This window comes from Lolium rigidum, chromosome 1, assembly GCF_022539505.1.
Source record: "Lolium rigidum isolate FL_2022 chromosome 1, APGP_CSIRO_Lrig_0.1, whole genome shotgun sequence".
Lineage (NCBI taxonomy): Eukaryota > Viridiplantae > Streptophyta > Magnoliopsida > Poales > Poaceae > Lolium > Lolium rigidum.
In genome coordinates this window covers 145,959,756-145,973,166 of record NC_061508.1, presented here as the reverse complement: position 1 = coordinate 145,973,166, position 13,411 = coordinate 145,959,756, and positions in this window count along the sequence as shown.

The window sequence follows — 13,411 nt, the reverse complement described above, 5'->3', positions numbered from 1 at the left end:
TGCTGAAATTTTTGAAGCTACACTTGTTCTATCTTCCTATGCTTGTTACTTTGCTCCTCATGAACTTGTTTATTTACAAGATTCCTTTTCATAGGAAGCATGTTAGACTTAAATGTATTTTGAATTTGCTTCTTGATGCTCTCTTTTTGCTTCAAATACTATTTCTTGCGAGTGCATCATAAAAACTCACTGAGCCCATCTTAATGGCTATAAAGAAAGAACTTCTTGGGAGATAACCCATGTGTTTATTTTGCTACAGTACTTTTTATTTTGTATTTGAGTCTTGGAAGTTGTTACTACTGTAGCAACCTCTCCTTATCTTAGTTTTGTTGCATTGTTGTGCCAAGTAAAGTCTTTGATAGTAAGGTTCATACTAGATTTGGATTACTCGCGTGAAATAGATTTCTTGCTGTCACGAATCTGGGCCTAATTCTCTGTAGGTAACTCAGAAAATTATGCCAATTTACGTGAGTGATCCTCAGATATTTACGCAACTTTCATTCAATTTGAGAATTTCCATTTGAGAAAGTCTGGTGCCTCAATAAAATTCGTCTTTACGGACTGTTCTGTTTTGACAGATTCTGCCTTTTATTTCGCATTGCTTCTTTTGCTATGTTGGATGGATTTCTTTGTTCCATTACCTTCCAGTAGCTTTGAGCAATGTCCAGAAGTGTTAATAATGATTGTGTCACCTCTGAACATGTGAATTTTTGATTATGCACTAACCCTCTAATGAGTTTGTTTTGAGTTTGGTGTGGAGTTAGTTTTCAAGGGTCAAGAGAGGAGGATGATATACTATGATCAAGAAGTGTGAAAGCTCTAAGCTTGGGGATGCCCCCGTGGTTCATCCCTGCATATTTCAAGAAGACTCAAGCATCTAAGCTTGGGGATGCCCAAGGCATCCCCTTCTTCATCGACAACATTATCAGGTTCCTCCCCTGAAACTATATTTTTATTCCATCACATCTTATGTGCTTTGCTTGGAGCGTTGGTTTGTTTTTGTTTTTGTTTTTGTTTGAATAAAATGGATCCTAGCATTCATTGTGTGGGAGAGAGACACGCTCCGCTGTTGCATATGGACAAATATGTCCTTAGGCTTTACTCATAGTATTCATGGCGAAGGTTGAATCTTCTTCGTTAAATTGTTATATGGTTGGAATTGGGAAATGCTACATGTAGTAATTCTAAAATGTCTTGGATAATTTGATACTTGGCAATTGTTGTGCTCATGTTTAAGCTCTTGCATCATATACTTTGCACCCATTAATGAAGAAATACATAGAGCTTGCTAAAATTTGGTTTGCATAATTGGTCTCTCTAAAGTCTAGATAATTTCTAGTATTGGTTTGAACAACAAGGAAGACGGTGTAGAGTCTTATAATGTTTACAATGTGTCTTTTATGTGAGTTTTGCTGCACCGGTTCATCCTTGTGTTTGTTTCAAATAACCTTGCTAGCCTAAGCCTTGTACTGAGAGGAAATGCTTCTCGTGCATCCAAATCCTTGAGCCAAACACTATGCCATTTGTGTCCACCATACCTACCTACTACATGGTATTTCTCTGCCATTCCAAAGTAAATTGCTTGAGTGCTACCTTTAAATAATTCAAAATTTATCACCTCTGATTTGTGTCAATGTTTTATAGCTCATGAGGAAGTATGTGGTGTTTATCTTTCATTCTTGTTGGGCAACTTTCACCAATGGACTAGTGGCTTCATCCGCTTATCCAATAATTTTGCAAAAAGAGCCGGCAATGGGATTCCCGAGTCCCAAATTAATTAACCTAAATAGACACTCCTCCATGGTATGTGATTGTTGGACGGCACCCGAAGGATTCGGTTAGCCATGGCTTGAGAAAGCAAAGGTGGGGAGGAGTGTCATCATAATAAAACTAAAATAAAAAGGCACTCCTTCATGGTATGAGATTGTTGGCAGGCACCCGAGGATTCAGTTAGCCATGGTTTGTGAAAGAAAGGTTGGAAGGAGTGCCACCCAAAAATAAAAATAATTCATGGGAGCCGCTCTTTGAAGGTTTGTCTGGCAAGGGGGTTAGAGTGCCCACTACCATTCGTTGACAACAACAAACACCTCTCAAAATTTTACTTTTATGCTCTCTTTATGTTTTCAAAACCAGAGCTCTAGCACAAATATAGCAATCAATGCTTCCTCTCGCGAAGGGCCTTTCTTTTACTTTTATGTTGAGTCAGTTCACCTATCTCTCTCCACCTCAAGAAGCAAAGACTTGTGTGAACTGTGCATTGATTCCTACATACTTGCATATTGCACTTGTTATATTACTTTACATTGACAATATCCATGAGATATACATGTTATAAGTTGAAAGCAACCGCTGAAACTTAATCTTCCTTTGTGTTGCTTCAATACCTTTACTTTGATTTATTGCTTTATGAGTTAACTCTTATGCAAGACTTATTGATGCTTGTCTTGAAAGTACTATTCATGAAAAGTCTTTGCTTTATGATTCAGTTGTTTACTCATGTCATTTACCATTGTTTTGATCGCTGCATTCATTACATATGCTTACAATAGTATGATCAATGTTATGATGGCATGTCACTCCAGAAATTATCTTTGTTATCGTTACTGCTCGGGACGAGCAGGAACTAAGCTTGGGGATGCCGATACGTCTCCGACGTATCGATAATTTCTTATGTTCCATGCCACATTATTGATGATATCTACATGTTTTATACATACTTTATGTCATATTTATGCGTTTTCCGGAACTAACCTATTGACGAGATGCCGAAGGGCCGCTTGTCGTTTTCTCGCTGTTTTTGGTTCCGAAATCCTAGTAAGGAAATATTCTCGGAATCGGACGAAATCAACGCCCAGCATCCTATTTTTCCCGGAAGGTTCCAGAGCATCGAAGAAGTACGGGAGAGGAGCCCTGGGGGCCCCACACGCCACGCTGGCGCGGCCAGAGGGGGGCCCGCGCCCCCCTAGTGTGTCACCGCCTCGTCGACCCTCCGACTCCGCCTCTTCGCCTATATAAAGGTCCCTGACCTAAAACACGATACGAAAAAGCCACGGTACGTGAAACCTTCCGCAGCCGCCGCCATCGCGAAGCCAAGATCCGGGCGACAGGAGTCTCCGTTCCGGCACGCCGCCGGACGGGGAAGTGCCCCCGGAAGGCTTCTCCATCGACACCACCGCCATCTTCATCACCGCTGCTGTCTCCCATGAGGAGGGAGTAGTTCTCCATCGAGGCTAAGGGCTGTACCGGTAGCTATGTGGTTCATCTCTCTCCCTATGTACTTCAATACAATAATCTCATGAGCTACCTTACATGATTGAGATTCATATGATGATGCTTGTAATCTAGATGTCATTATGCTAGTCAAGTGGGTTTTACTTATGTGATCTCCGGAGACTCCTTATCCCACGTGTGTAAAGGTGACGAGTGTGTGCACCGTGTGAGTCTCTTAGGCTATATTTCACGGAATACTTATTCACTGTTATGAAGAGCATAGTGAAGTGCTTATTTATATCCCTTTATGATTGCAATGTGTTTTGTATCACAATTTATCTGTGTGCTACTCTAGTGATGTTATTAAAGTAGTTTATTCCTCCTGCACGGTGTAATGGTGACAGTGTGTGCATCGTGTAGTACTTGGCGTAGGCTATGATTGTGATCTCTTGTAGATTATGAAGTTAACTATTGCTATGATAGTATTGATGTGATCTATGCCTCCTTTCGTAGCGTGAAGGTGACAGTGTGCATGCTATGTTAGTACTTGGTTTGGTTATGTTGATCTGTCATGCACTCTAAGGTTACTTAAATATGAACATTGAATATTGTGGAGCTTGTTAACTCCGACATTGAGGGTTCGTGTAATCCTACACAGTTAGTGGTGTTCATCATCCAACAAGAGGGTGTAGAGTCTAGCATTTATCTATTTATTCTGTTATGTGATCAATGTTGAGAGTGTCCACTAGTGAAAGTATGATCCCTAGGCCTTGTTCCTAAATACTGCTATCGCTGCTTGTTTACTGTTTTACTGCATCTGTATTGTCTGCATTATTACCACCATCAACCACACGCCAGCAAGCACTTCTCTGGCGCCGTTACTACTGCTCATACTTATTCATACCACCTGTATTTCACTATCTCTTCGCCGAACTAGTGCACCTATTAGGTGTGTTGGGGACACAAGAGACTTCTTGCTTTGTGGTTGCGGGGTTGCATGAGAGGGATATCTTTGACCTCTTCCTCCCTGAGTTCGATAAACCTTGGGTGATCCACTTAAGGGAAACTTGCTGCTCGTTCTACAAACCTCTGCTCTTGGAGGCCCAACACATGTCTACAAGAATAGAAGCTCCCGTAGACATCGATAGCAGTAAGTATGTTGCTCCTAATGATTATTATGATAATGAATCTGAGTACAATGATCTTCCTATGCCCTTTACCTACATTAGTGATCATGATTTGAAAGAGCACACTACTTTTGATATTGCAAATCTCCGGGAAACTAATTCCGAAAATGATGATGTTAATAATTGCCATAGTATCGGTACTATCCATGCTTCCTCCCATAATGATATAGAAAGCTCTAAGCCTGGGGATGAGGTGTTTGAAAATCCTTTTGCTACTGATCATTATATGTTTGATACATCTCCTTCTAGTAACAACGATGGTATGGTCACAGATGAACTTACTGTGAAAGATAACTATTATATTTCTTATGATGACACTATGCCTCCAATCTTTGATGATTATTATAAAGAATGCTATGATATAGGTTATAACTATCCTTATGAAACTTGTGATAGTTATGATTGGATTGCTAAAAACAATTCCCTTAATATGCAACTTGTTTACCATGTTCAAATTCTTGATAATAATCTTGCTCCAATTACTATTAATGAGAAGAACTCTTCTTACGCCAAAATTAATGATACCTTTATGCATATGAACCATGATAAGAATGTTTTAAGTGATGGTTATATTGTGGATTTCATCAATGATGCTACTGAAAGTTATTACGAGAGAGGAAACATGGTTATATGCATCTTAATAATATTAAGTTTCCCCTCTCTATGTTGAGAATCTTGAAGTTACTCGTGTTTTATCTTCCTATGCTTGTCACTTTGTTCTTCATGAATTCATTTGTGTACAAGATTCCTATGCATAGGAAGTGGGTTATACTTAAATATGTTTTGAACTTTCTTTTTGATGCTCTCTTTTGCTTCAACTCTTATGTCTTGCGAGTGCATCATTAAAACTGTTGAGCCCATCTTAATGGCTATAAAGAAAGCACTTCTTGGAAGATAACCCATGTGTTTATTTTGCTACTGTTTTGTTGTGTTTTGGAAGTTGTTACTACTGTAGCAACCTCTCCTTATCTTTATTTTATTGCATTGTTGTGCCAAGTAAAGTCTTTGATAGTAAGGTTGATACTAGATTTGGATTACTGCGCAGAAACAGATTTCTGTATGTCACGAATTTGGGCAGTGTTCTCTGTAGGTAACTCAGAAAAATCTGCCAATTTACGTGAGTGATCCTCAGATATGTATGCAACTTTCATTCAATTTGAGCATTTTCATCTGAGTAAGTCTGGTGCCTCTAAAAAATTCGTCTTTACGGACTGTTCTGTTTTGACAGATTCTGCCTTTTATTTCGCATTGCCTGTTTTGCTGTGTTGGATGGATTTCTTTGTTCCATTAACGTCCAGTAGCTTTGTGCAATGTCCAGAAGTGTTAAGAATGATTGTGTCACCTCTGAACATGTGAATTTTTGATTATGCACTAACCCTCTAATGAGTTTGTTTTGAGTTTTGTGTGGAGGAAGTTTTCAAGGGTCAAGAGAGGAGGATGATACAATATGATCAAGAAGAGTGAAAAGTCTAAGCTTGGGGATGCCCCGTGGTTCATCCCTGCATATTTCAAGAAGACTCAAGCATCTAAGCTTGGGGATTCCCAAGGCATCCCCTTCTTCATCGACAACTTATCAGGTCACTTCTCTTGAAACTATATTTTTATTCGGTCACATCTTATGTACTTTACTTGGAGCGTCTGTGTGCTTTTATTTTCGTTTTGTTATTTTCATTCTCTGAATAAATTCATGCTTGTGTGGGAGAGAGACACGCTCCGCTGGTTCATATGAACACTTGTGTTCCTCGCTTTATCTTTTAGTGCTCATGGCGAAAGTTGAAACTGCTTCGTTCATTGTTATATGGTTGGAAACGGAAAATGCCGCATGTGGTAATTGGTATGATGTCTTAAATAATTTGATACTTGGCAATTGTTGTGCTCATATAGATCATGTTTAAGCTCTTGCATCATGTACTTTGCACCTATTAATGCAGAACTACATAGAGCTTGTTAAAATTTGGTTTGCATGATTAGTTTCTCTAGAGTCTAGATATTTTTCGGTTGAGGTGTTTGAACAACAAGGAGACGATGTAAAGTCTTATAATGCTTGCAATATGTTCATATGTGAGCTTTGCTGCACCGTTTTATACTTGAGTTTGCTTCAAACAACCTTGCTAGCCTAGCCTTGTATTGAGAGGAATTCTTCTCGTGCATCCAAATCCTTGAGCCAAAAACTATGCTATTTGTGTCCACCATACCTACCTACCACGTGGTATTTCTCCGCCATTCCAAAGTAAATTACTTGAGTGCAACCTTTAAAATTTCTATTCTTTTCCTTTGCAATATATAGCTCATGGGACAAATAGCCTTAAAAACTATTGTGGTGAAGAATATGTACTTATGTGTCTTATTTCTTAATAAGTTGCTTGTTGAGCGGTAACCATGTTTTCTGGGGACGCCATCAACTCTTTTACCTTTGTTGAATATCATGTGAGTTGCTATGCATGTACATCTTGTCTGAAGTAAGGGCGGTTTTCACAATCAAATGGTTTGAGTATGCATACTGTTAGAGAAGAACATTGGGCCGCTAACTAAAGCCATGATTCATGGTGGAAGTTTCAAGGTGTGCACAATCAATCCTCAATCTCTTATGAGAATATTAACCGTTGTTGAATGCTTATGCATTAAAGAGGAGTCCATTATATGTTGTCTATGTTGTCCCGGTATGGATGTCTAAGTTGAGAATAATCAAAAGCGAGAAATCCAATGCGAGCTTTCTCCTTAGACCTTTGTACAAGGCGGCATAGAGGTACCCCTTTGTGACACTTGGTTGAAACATATGCTATGCAATGATAATCAGTGTTAATCCAAGCTAATTAGGACAAGGTGCGAGCACTATTAGTATACTATGCATGAGGCTTGCAACTTATAGGATATATTATACATAACACATATGCTTTATTACTACCGTTGACAAAATTGTTTCTTGTTTTCAAAATGAAAAGCTCTAGCACAAATATAGTAATCAATGCTTCCCTCTGCGAACGGCCTTTCTTCTACTTTATTGTTGAGTCAGTTTACCTGCTTCTTTCTATCTTAGAAGCAAACACTTGTGTGAACTGTGTGCATTGATTCTTACATGTTTACCTATTGCACTTGTTATATTACTTTGTGTTGACAATTATCCATGAGATATATATGTTGAAGTTGAAAGCAACCGCTGAAACTTAAATCTTCCTTTGTGTTGCTTCAATGCCTTTACTTTGAATTTATTGCTTTATGAGTATATGCAAGTCTTATTGATGCTTGTCTTGAAAGTACTATTCATGAAAAGTCTTTGTTATATGATTCAGTTGTTTACTCATTGTCTTTACCATTGCTTTGAATCACTTCATTTATCTCATATGCTTTACAATAGTATTGATCAAGATTATGATAGCATGTAACTTCAGAAATTATCTTTGTTACCGTTTACCTACTCGAGGGCGAGTAGGAACTAAGCTTGGGGATGCTTGATACGTCTCAAATGTATCTATAGTTTCTTATGTTCCATGCTACTTTTATGATGATACTTACATCTTTTATACACACTTTATATCATTTTGATGCATTTTCCGGAACTAACCTACTAACGAGATGCCGAAGTGCCGATTCGTTGTTCTCGCTGTTTTTGGTTTCGTAAATCCTAGTAAGGAAATATTCTCGGAATCGGACGAAATCAACGCCCAACATCCTATTTTTCCCGGAAGGTTCCAGAGCATCGAAGAAGTACCGGAGAGGAGCCAGGGGGGCCCCACACGCCAGGGCAGCGCGGCCAAGGGGTGGGGCGCGCCCCCTTCGTGTGTGGGCCCACCAGGCCCCCTCCGAGGCTGCCCTTCCGCCTACTTAAGGTCTCTGTCGCGAAAACCCTATCACGATTGACGAAACCCGAGAAAACCTTCCAGAGCCGCCACTGTCGCGAAACTCCAATTCGGGGGACAGAAATCTCTGTTCCGGCACCCTGCCGGGACGGGGAATTTCCCCCGGAGTCGTCTCCACCGCCATCTCCACCGCCATCTTCACCGCCATCGCTGTCTCCATGATGAGGAGGGAGTAATTCACCTCCGGGGCTGAGGGCTCTGTGATACGTCTCCGACGTATCGATAATTTCTTATGTTCCATGCCACATTATTGATGATATCTACATGTTTTATGCGTACTTTATGTCATATTTATGCATTTTCCGGCACTAACCTATTAACGAGATGCCGAAGAGTCAGTTGCTGTTTTCTGTCGTTTTTGGTTTCAGAAATCCTAGTAAGGAAATATTCTTGGAATTGGACGAAATCAACGCCCGGGGTCCTATTTTTGCACGAAGCTCCGGAAGACCGAGGGGAAAGGAAGTGGGGCCACGAGGCGCCGCCACAACAGGGCGGCGCGGCCCGGGCCCACGGCCGCGCGGCCCGGTGTGTGGGGCCCTCGTGTGGCCCCCGCGTTGCCCTTCCACCTACTTAAAGCCTTCGTCGCGAAAACCCCGGTACCGAGAGCCACGATACGGAAAACCTTCCGGAGACGCCGCCGCCGCCAATCCCATCTCGGGGATTCGGGAGATCGCCTCCGGCACCCCTGCCGGAGAGGGGAATCATCTCCCGGAGGACTCTTCACCGCCATGGTCGCCTCCGGAGTGATGAGTGAGTAGTTCACCCCCGGACTATGGGTCCATAGCAGTAGCTAGATGGTCGTCTTCTCCTTATGTGCTTCATTGTCGGATCTTGTGAGCTGCCTAACATGATCAAGATCATCTATCTGTAATGCTATATTTTGTGTTTGTCGGGATCCGATGGATAGAGAATACTATGTTATGTTGATTATCAATCTATTACCTATGTGTTGTTTATGATCTTGCATGCTCTCCGTTATTAGTAGAGGCTCGGCCAAGTTTTTACTCTTAACTCCAAGAGGGAGTATTTATGCTCGATAGTGGGTTCATGCCTCCATTAAATACTGGGACGGTGACATAAAGTTCTAAGGTTGTGGATGTGCTTGTTGCCACTAGGGATAAAACATTGATGCTATGTCCGAGGATGTAGTTATTGATTACATTACGCACCATACTTAATGCAATTGTCCGTTGTTTGCAACTTAATACTGGAAGGGGTTCGGATGATAACTCTGAAGGTGGAATTTTTAGGCATAGATGCATGCTGGATAGCGGTCTATGTACTTTGTCGTAATGCCCAATTAAATCTCACTATACTTATCATATCATGTATGTGCATTGTCATGCTCTCTCTATTTGTCAATTGCCCGACTATAATTTGTTCACCCAACATGCTATTTATCTTATGGGAGAGACACCTCTAGTGAATTGTGGACCCCGGTCCATTCTTTTACATTGAATACAATCTATCGCAATACTTGTTCTACTTGTTTTCTGCAAACAATCATCATCCACACTATACATCTAATCCTTTGTTACGAGCAAGTCGGTGAGATTGACAACCTCGCTGTTTCGTTGGGGCAAAGTACTTTGGTTGTGTTGTGCGGGTTCCACGTTGGCGCCGGAATCCCTGGTGTTGCGCCGCACTACATCCCACCGCCATCAACCTTCGACGTGCTTCTTGGCTCCTCCTGGTTCGATAAACCTTGGTTTCTTTCTGAGGGAAAACTTGCCGCTGTACGCATCACACCTTCCTCTTGGGGTTCCCAACGGACGCGTGCTGTACGCGCATCACTCTGCTGTAGCTATGTGGTTCATCTCTCTCTTTGTGATCTAGTTGAATATCATCTATGTGAAACTCTAGTGATGTTATTAAAGTATTCTATTCCTCCTCCACGGTGTAATGGTGACAGTGTGTGTGCATCATGTAGTACTTGACGTAGTTTATGATTGTGATCTCTTGTAGATTATGAAGTTAATTATTGCTATGATAGTATTGATGTGATCTATTCCTCCTTCATAGTGTGATGGTGACAGTGTGCATGCTATGTTAGTACTTGGTGTAATTGCAATGATATATCATGCACTCTAAGGTTATTTAAATATGAACATTGAATGTTGTGGAGCTTGTTAACTCCGGCATTGAGGTGCTCTTGTAGCCCTACACAATTAGTGGTGTTCATCATCCAACAAGAGAGTGTAGAGTGGTTTTATTATGTGATCAATGTTGAGAGTGTCCACTAGTGAAAGTATGATCCCTAGGCCTTGTTTCTAAGCATCGAAACTCCGTTTATTTACTGTTCTGTTGCATGTTTACTCGCTGCCATATTTTATTCAGATTGCTATTACCACTCATATACATCCATATTACTTGTATTTCACTATCTCTTCGCCGAACTAGTGCACCTATACATCTGACAAGTGTATTAGGTGTGTTGGGGACACAAGAGACTTCTTGTATCGTGATTGCAGGGTTGCTTGAGAGGGATATCTTTGACCTCTTCCTCCCTGAGTTCGATAAACCTTGGGTTATCCACTTAAGGGAAACTTGCTGCTGTTCTGCAAACCTCTGCTCTTGGAGGCCCAACACTGTCTACAAGAATAGAAGCACCCATAGACATCAATAGGCAGCTCACAAGATCTAACATGATAGCACAATGAGGAGAAGACAACCATCTAGCTACTGCTATGGACCCATAGTCCAGGGGTGAACTACTCACACATCGATCCGGAGGCGATCATGGCGATGAAGAGCCCTCCGGGAGATGATTCCCTCTCCCGGCAGGGTGCCGGAGGCGATCTCCTGAATCCCCAGAGATGGGATTGGCGGCGGCGGCGTCTCTGGAAGGTTTACCGTATCGTGGCTCTCGGTACTGGGGTTTTCGCGACGAAGGCTTTAAGTAGGCGGAAGGGTAAGTTTAGGGGCGACACGAGGGCCCCACACAACAGGGCGGCGCGGGCCCAGCCCCGGCCGCGCGGCCACGGCGTGGCGGCGCCTCGTCGCCCCACTTCGTAATCCTTTCGGTCTTCCGGAAGCTTCGTGGAAAAATAAGACCACGGGCGTTGATTTCGTCCAATTCCGAGAATATTTCCTTTGTAAGATTTCTGAAACCAAAAACAGCGAAAACGACAGAATCGGCTCTTCGGCATCTCGTCAATAGGTTAGTGCCGGAAAATGCATAATAATGGCATAAAGTGTGTATAAAACATGTGAGTATCATCATAAAAGTAGCATGGAACATAAGAAATTATAGATACGTTTGAGACGTATCAGTACTCATCAAGCCACTCAAAATGCATGCATTTCGCCAGATCCTGAAAAGAAAAAAATAACCCTAATTCCCAAATCGGATGAAAATACAAAACTGAGGAAAATAAAATGAAATTGGCAGAGGGGAAACTCAGATCCCACCTTCCCTGGCTCTGCTTTGCTCTCGCATTTCACAAATTCACGCCCGGCGTTGCCATTATTGTCGCTCATGGTGACCAGCCTCTTCAGGGGCACCGTTCGTGGGCAATCAGGGCAGCTGCCCAACGGCACTGGACCGTAGCGTGGCCATTTGAGCTGGGAGGCGGAAGAGGAGCTCGAAAGCATCTGGCAGTGTTGCTGTGCGTCGTCGTCGGAGAAGAAGGGGGAAGAGAGGATGCAGAGGAGGATGCAACGGTCGGGGATTGCTCCGGCGCGGGGGCGAGGCGGCTCTGTTTTGTACCAGCTGAGAGCTGTGGGTCCCATGCAGTGAGGTCGATAATCTGTGGGTTCCGCAGTGAGGTGGACAAGAGGTAGGTCCCACGCTCGGAGGTGTCCTATGCTGATGTGGATAAGTTGTGGGTCCCGCTTAGCCCATGTAATTTGAGTTTATAAGTTGTCTACTGCTGTTTAAGAGAAGTGTTGCATGCTAGCTATTTGCGTCATCAGGAGCATCGTATGCCGGCTATTCCTACGAACAACGTTGTTTTCTTTCCAATTGTGAGGAAAGACGTCGCATAGGGGCTATTCACCCAATTCAATTGGATAGGGGAGCGGATGTAAACCCAGCGAACCGGATTCAAATTCTTGTTGACACATTTGAGTTCTTATTATTTCAAACTTATATATGTAGGGCTTTCCCTATTTCCCTATCGCATTCCTTTAAAAAAAGTTACAACATGATCTAGAATTAAAGCAATTCCTAGCTATTACATGTGCTACCTCTTTCATCTCTCTCATGCAATGAAAAAACACACCTATATGAATCTGATTGTTAAACGTCGCAATCTCTGAGATTTGGGTGATCTCTAATAAAATCATGAAGAGACCACGAAGTATGACACATATGCTTCACCCACGGGGTAGGCTACATGCATCCATGTACTGGTTATGACTTTGAGTGAAACTTGTTCACGCAAAACTTGCAATTCAAGACTTAGTCCGTTGTTCAAGTGTGAATGGATGTAGCTTAAGTTTGTAGACGGACGTTCAACTTAATAGTCTTTACTGAAACACTGGTATATAAACAAGCATCAAGTATTGGTAAATCTCTAAATGGGCATATGAGATCTGCTAGGGGGCTGTTGAAATATTTGGTCCCATATGAGTGGCTCATATTAGATTTCAGATTTCCCTATAAATCTCAAAACCCACATAGTGGTAGCCCATGTTAGTTTGAGCTCAAGTTGGTGGCAGCTCACTAGGGAGTGGCAAGATGTGGGAAGTTTAGACCCACATGGAAAGTTAGGAGGAAGTTAGACCACCTTACAAGGTGGGTTGTTCCACCACTAGTAAGTGAGAGGAGTGGTACACGCGTGCTCCTCTTCCTCCTCGCTCATCGCGACGCAATCGTGGTGAGTGGTGAGTGGATTGAGCCTCGAGCCGAAACTTTCCTTTCTTTTTGCAGTTCAGGAAAACGAAAAGAGTCATACACGGATGCGTCACAGTTAGTCCTCCCGGATCATGGGCTACCTATAACCGACTCGAAACATGTGCAGTGGCTGTGGCCCATGTTTATACAATCTCTTGACTGGCTACCGCAGAAAGATATTTACTACTCGAGTTAGGGTTTTGCCACATCTATCTGCTTGCGCCGCTATTGTAGCCTACTCCATCCCGCCCGCTGGAGTGCAACGGCGAACGGGAGAGCATGTCTCTGGAACCACTCGCCTTTGCGATCTTATACGGGAG